The 6468-nt window shown below is 33.9% G+C and overlaps 1 pseudogene; it reads left to right on the top strand.

Annotated features, from left to right (window-relative positions):
• The first annotated feature begins 4277 nt into the window (after positions 1-4277).
• Positions 4278-5215, top strand: LOC116642808 (annotated as a pseudogene).
• Positions 5216-6468: the final 1253 nt, after the last annotated feature.

Below are 6468 nucleotides of genomic sequence, written 5' to 3'. Positions count from 1 at the left end.
TGAATAATTTAAAGAGTTTTAACTTTAACTAAAGTCTTTCTTTTTTCTCTTCTTTTTCCTATATATCTTGGCATGTAAACTGATTACATAAAGATTGTCTAAGGATTTATTCTGTGACTGAAAACAATCATTCTTTCCAGTTAATACAGTAGAGAATTTTATCTGCCTCTTACACACACACACACACACACAGACATCTTGTACCTCAAATAGGTACTATTTTAAAAGTAAATACAACTTTAAAATTAGAAACTATCAGTGCATATGTTGATCAAAGTGGCATGTTATTATATTAGAAAATACATAATCTCCTAATCAGTGGAACAAAGGCTATGTTATCTTCCTTTAAAGTATAAGAATGTTGCAGAGAAAATTATTAAGGAAAATTCATATTCATCATATTTAGATCTGTGAAAGCATTAATGGAAAGAATAAGGCATAAATTATTAGTCACATGTATAAGCTGAAGGGACTAGGTATTTTAGCATATATATTAGTTCTCTATTGTTACATTAAAAAAGTGCCATAAAAACTATCCACACAAAACAAACTTTTACCTCACACTTTTACCTCACAAAAATAGGGGAGGTTTAACTGACTTAGGGTCTATCATGAGTTTGCAGTTCTAGCAGTTAGCTAAGGCTGCAATCAACTGAAGGATAATCTATTTCCAAGATCACTGATGAGCTGTTGATAGTAGCCTTCATTACTGCATTCTACTGAAAGCTTGACAAGAGCTGGGTGATCCACTTCCAGTCTTATTCACGTGGTTACATGATTGGAGCCTTCAGTTCCTCACCTTGTGGGGACGTGGTAAATGGCTTTTCCCAGAATGTGTGATCCAAGAAGGAAATGGTGGCGTATATGGAAGCCACAGTATCTTTTATGACCTAATGTTGGAAATAATATACCATTACTTCTGCCGTCTTCTGTTGGTCACATTGAAAAATCTTGATGTGATGTAGGAAGGGAATATATGAGAGTGTGAATATCAGGAGAATTGAGGGCAATTTTGAAGGTAGGCTGTCGTAATGTGTTATAATGTCTATGTAGTAAACAAAGGAGAACAGGGCAAATTATAGCCAAATAATTCTAAATAAATAAAGAAGAAATAAATTAAAAAGTGGGGTTAAGCCAGTAGATTAAGGCTCAGTGTAGATATAAAACAAAAATAAAAATGAAAAAATAGTTATTCAAGTTACAGAACAGGAGATTTTCTGAAGAGGATTTAGAAAATAAGGAATAGAAGATGATTAATGATAGCACTTTATAAAAACTGAGATATAATCACATAACATGAAATTCACCCTTTTAAAGTGTATAATTCAAATTTTAATATATCCATAGATATACAACCATAAACATTATCTAAATTTAGAACATTTTTATCACTCAAAAAAATAAATAAATCCTGTTAGTAGTCACTGTCTGTTTTGTCATAACCCCAGCTCTGGCATCCTCTTACCTACTTTCTATCTGTGTGGACTTGCCTGTTCTGGACATTTCATATTAATTAGTAATTAGTAGACTTCATATAATATGTGGTCTTTATGCCACATTTTGATCATTTGATGAATATTTGTTTTTTTCCCACTTCTTGGCTACTATGAATAATGCTGCTATGAATATGTGTGTATAAATACTTGTGGGGATATGTTTCATTTCTCTTGAATATATACCTATGAGTGGAATTGTGGGCTATATGGTAATCGTATTTAGCACCCTGAAGAATTGTCAAACTGTTTTCCAAAGTGGCTGCACTGTTTTACTTCTCTACCAATAGTGAGTGGAGGTTGCAATTACTCAACTTGCCATTGTTGGAGGTGTACAGAAATACAATTGATTATTACATATTGATTGCACATCCTGCATGTGTGCTGGACTTATTTATTAGTTCTAATAGTATTTGTTTGGAGGTTTTCTTTGCATATGAATTCCTTAGGTTTTTCTATATAAAAGATCATGTCATTTGCAAATACTGTTTTCCTTCTTTTCAAACTGGAATCCTGACAAGAACCTCAAGTACAATGTTGACTAGAAGTGGTGAAAGCTGATTTTAGTGGAGATGGATTCAGTCAACATAAAATGTGATGTTATTCTAAGTATTATTAAGACTTTTTTAGAAAAATTTTAAATTGTCAGCAAAGCTAAGGGGAAGGTACAGAGATTTCCTATATACCTCTGAACCTTTATATGCATAGCTTCCACCAGTATGAACATCACTCAACAGAGGGTATATTTGTTACAACTGATGAATCTACATTGACACATCATAATCACTCAAAGGCCATAGTTTGCATTATTGTTCACTCGGTGTTGTACATTGTGTGGGTTTGAAAAAATGAATAATCACATGTATCCATCATTATGGTATCATGCATAGCATTATCACTGCCCTAAACATCTCCTGTGTTCTGCCTATTCATCCCTCCTACACCTCAATCCCTAGCAACCACTGATCTTTTTATTATCTCTGTAGTTTTGCCTATTCTGAAATCTTTTTTTTTAAAGATTTTATTTATTTTAGAGAGAGAGCAGGGGGAAAGGGCAGAGGGAGAGGGAGAGAGGGGATCTCAAGCAGACTTCCCACTGAGTGTGGAGCCCATCACAAGGCTCAGTCTCACCACCCTGAGATCATGACCTGAGCCAAAATCAAGAGTCAGATGCTCAACCGACTGAGCCACCCAGGTGCCACTGACTTTTCCAAAATCTTATATAGTTGGAATCATATGGTATGTAGTCTTCTTAGATTAGCTTCTTTTACTTAGTAATAATGCATTTCAGGTCCCACCATATATTTTCATAGCTCAAGAGTTCATGTCTTTTTAGCACTAAATAATATTCCCTTGTCTGAATGTACTACTGTTTATTTATCCATTCATCTACTAGAGAATTGCCTTAAAAAGGAGGGGGGGAGGTACCTGGGTGGCTCATTTGGTTAAGCCTCCAATTCTCAGTTTTGGCTCAGGTTATGATCTCACAGTTGTGAGATGGAGCCCCATGTTAGGCTCTGCACTGGGTGCGGAACCTGCTTAAGATTCTCTCCCTCTCCCTCTGCCCCTCCTCCCCCTCAAAAAAATAAAAAGAATTCTCTTATTTGCTTTCAAATTTGAACAATTATGAATAAATCTGCTGTAAACATTGTGTCTAGGATTTTGTGTGGACATAAGTTTTCAGCTTCTTTGGGTAAATACCAAGGAGCGTATTTTCTGAATCATATGGTAAAAATATGTGTAGTTCTCCAAGAAACCACAAAAAATTGCCTTCCAAAGTAGCTTTCCCATTTTGAATTTTCACCAAAAATGAATGAGAGTTGCACATCTTTCCCAGAATATGCTTTTGTCAATGATCTAGAATTTGACCATTCCAGTACATGCGTAGTGGTATCTCATTGTTATTTTAATGTACATTTTCCTGATGACATTGTGTATGGAGCTTCTTATCATATGCATAACATATCTTTGAAGAGGTATCTGTTAAGGTCTTTGGCCCAGTTTTCGTAGGTTGTTTATTTTCTTACTGTTTAGTTTTAAGAATTCTCTGTATATTTTGCATAACAATCCTTTATCAAATGTGTCTTTTGAGAGTATTTCCTCCACGTCTGTGGCTTGTCTTCTTATTCTCTTGACTTTGCTTTTTTATTTTAATGAAGTCCAGCTTATCAATACTTTCTTTCATGGATTATCTATTGTGTTGCTAATAATCACACTATCTTGAATGCTATAGCTTTAGAGTAAGCCTTGAAGTTAAGAAATGTCAGTTATCCAGCTTTGTTATTTGTCTTCAGTACTGTGTTGACTGTTCTGCATCTTTTGCCTCTCTATATAAATTTTAGAATCAGTTTGTCAATATACACTAAAAAACCTTTGGGATCTTGATTGAGATTGAGTTGAATATTTCAGTCAAGTTGGAAAGAACTGATATCTTGACAATACTGAGTATTTTTGTCCATGAACATAAATTATCTCTTCATTTATTTAATTATTCTTTGACTTCATTCATCAGAGGTCCAGATTCACATAACTAAGTTAAGATGATCCACTTAAAAAGAAGTATTACTCCATTTACTAAATTATTACTGTTTTTCATAAGGTTATCATACAGGCTCAAAGAATTGAAATTTGAGATTAAAAGTCATGAAAATCCCTATATATGTTAGGCAGTTCTGTTCTTAGTTTTCTAGACAGGATATTATCAGTCCTTTTTAGACATACCTAGAATATTCTGACCCCAAATACATTTTATAATACATAATACTATGTGAAGTTATACTTTAGTGTATTCCATGCAATTATGCAATGCCTGCAGTTCTCAGAAGACATTGATATTGTAAACATCATGAACAGAACAGTGAAACACTGAAGCAAATATTTTTCTGAAATTTTATTTTTTTTATTTGAAAACTAAAACTTAGAGGAGCTGCCTGTGTGCTGGGCATCCTTTTCCCACATTCACATGTCCCAAGGGTTGGATGGAGGGTTTCTCCTTGCTTGTGCAGTGGCAGAAGAGCAGAGTACAAACTGCAGAGAACTTAAGTCATGGCAAGACAGGCATTTAGGAAGTTTCTTCCTCTCTTTGACCAAGTTGCAGTTGAAAGGAGTACAGGCAAAACTGTCACCAAAGGAGGCATTATGCTTCTAGAAAAGTCTCAAGGAAAAGTATTGCAAGCAATAGTAGTAGCTATTGGATCAGGCTCTAAAGGAAAAGATGGAGAGATTCAACCAGTTATCGTGAAAGTTGGAGATTAAGTTCTTCTCCCAGAATATGGAGGCACCAAAGTAGTTTTAGACACAAGAAGTATTTCTCATTTAGAGATGGTGACATTCTTGTAGAATGTGTGATTGAAATAAATCACTATTGAAATGGCATCATGTGAAGCTGCCCATTCCACTGCAATTTTGAAATTGTTTGTTATGTAATAATTTCCAAGTCTCTCATATAATTAATGATATCCAAACTAATGCTATCCAATGTCTGTAAAATTTAGGTTCAGTGCAGTGATATAAACATTACCAAATAAAAATACATAAATGAGAAAAAAAATTAAAACTTAGAGAAAAGTTGTAAGCACAAGTATGGCAACAAAAAACACTTATAAAACATTTGGTCCAGGTTCATATTATCAACGTTTTACCACCCATGCTTTATCATTGCTCTATTTACCTATCTAACCCTTTCTTTCTTTCCCTATCTCTCACCTATCTAATTATCTCTAATTTGCATATATCATTGCCCTATCTCTAAAGACCTCAATGTGTTTTTCATGAGAATAAGGATATAATTATATATAACTAAAATATAATTAATTTCTGACTTCAGTAAATTTATCATTGAGATAAAATACTTATCTAATCTACAGTTTTTATTTCAAACTTGTCAGTCAAACCAGTGTGCTTTATTACATTATTTTCCCCTCCAGCTCGGGATTCTAACGAGAATTGAGTCTTGTATTTAGTTGTCATATTTTTTTAATCTCCTTTAATCTAAATCATTTCCACATTATTTGTCTTTTATGTCATTGACATTCTTGAAGAAGACTGTTTTTTTTTTAATTTTTGATAAAATAGTTATTTCAGGTCAGTTAACATTTTTTCATAAGAAGATTCCATTTACACATTTCTAGTGAGAATATTATATAGTTGCTGTTATGCTTTCCTCAGGTATCACATCTGGAAGCACACAGTTTCCACTTAGTCTTAATTGATGATCCTAATTTTGATCACTTAGTCAAAATTGTTGTCTGATTTCTCCACTGTACATTACTATTTCTGATGTTGCAATTACAAAACAATCTGTGAGTACAGGCATACCTCAGAGATACTGCGTGTTTAGTTCCAGACTACCACAATAAAGTGAATATTGCAATAAAGCAAGTCAGATGAATTTTTTGGTTTCCCAGTGCATAAAAAAAATTATGTTTACACTGTACTATAGTCTACTAAGTGTGCAATAGCACTATGTCTAAAAAATGTACATACCTTAATTAAAAATACTTTATTACTAAAAAATGTTCACCATCATCTGAGTTTCAGCGAGTTACAGTCTTGTTGCTAATGGAGGGTTTTGCCTCTGTGTTGATGGCTGTTGACTTGTTAAGGTGGTGGTCGGTGAAGGTTGGGGTGCTGGTGGCAGTTGCTTAAAATAAGACAACAATGAAGTTTTCCACATCAGTTGATTTTTCCTTTCACGAATGATTTCTCTGTAGCTTGTGATGCTGTTTGATAGTATTTTAGACACAGTAGAAGTTCTTTCAAACTTAGCATAAATTCTCTCAAACCCTGTCATGTCTTTGTCAACCACGTTTACTTACTATTCTAAAAACTTTGTTGTCATTTCAGCAGTCTCTATGGCATCTTCACCAGGAATAGCTTTCAACTGAAAAAAGCATTTTCTTTGCTCATCCATAAGAAGCGACTCTTGATCCATTTTAATTTTATCATGAGATTACATGATAATTTCAGGCTCCAC

This window comes from Phoca vitulina, unplaced genomic scaffold, assembly GCF_004348235.1.
Source record: "Phoca vitulina isolate PV1807 unplaced genomic scaffold, GSC_HSeal_1.0 scaffold24, whole genome shotgun sequence".
Classification (NCBI taxonomy): domain Eukaryota; kingdom Metazoa; phylum Chordata; class Mammalia; order Carnivora; family Phocidae; genus Phoca; species Phoca vitulina.
This window is presented reverse-complemented; position numbering and strand designations above follow the sequence as displayed.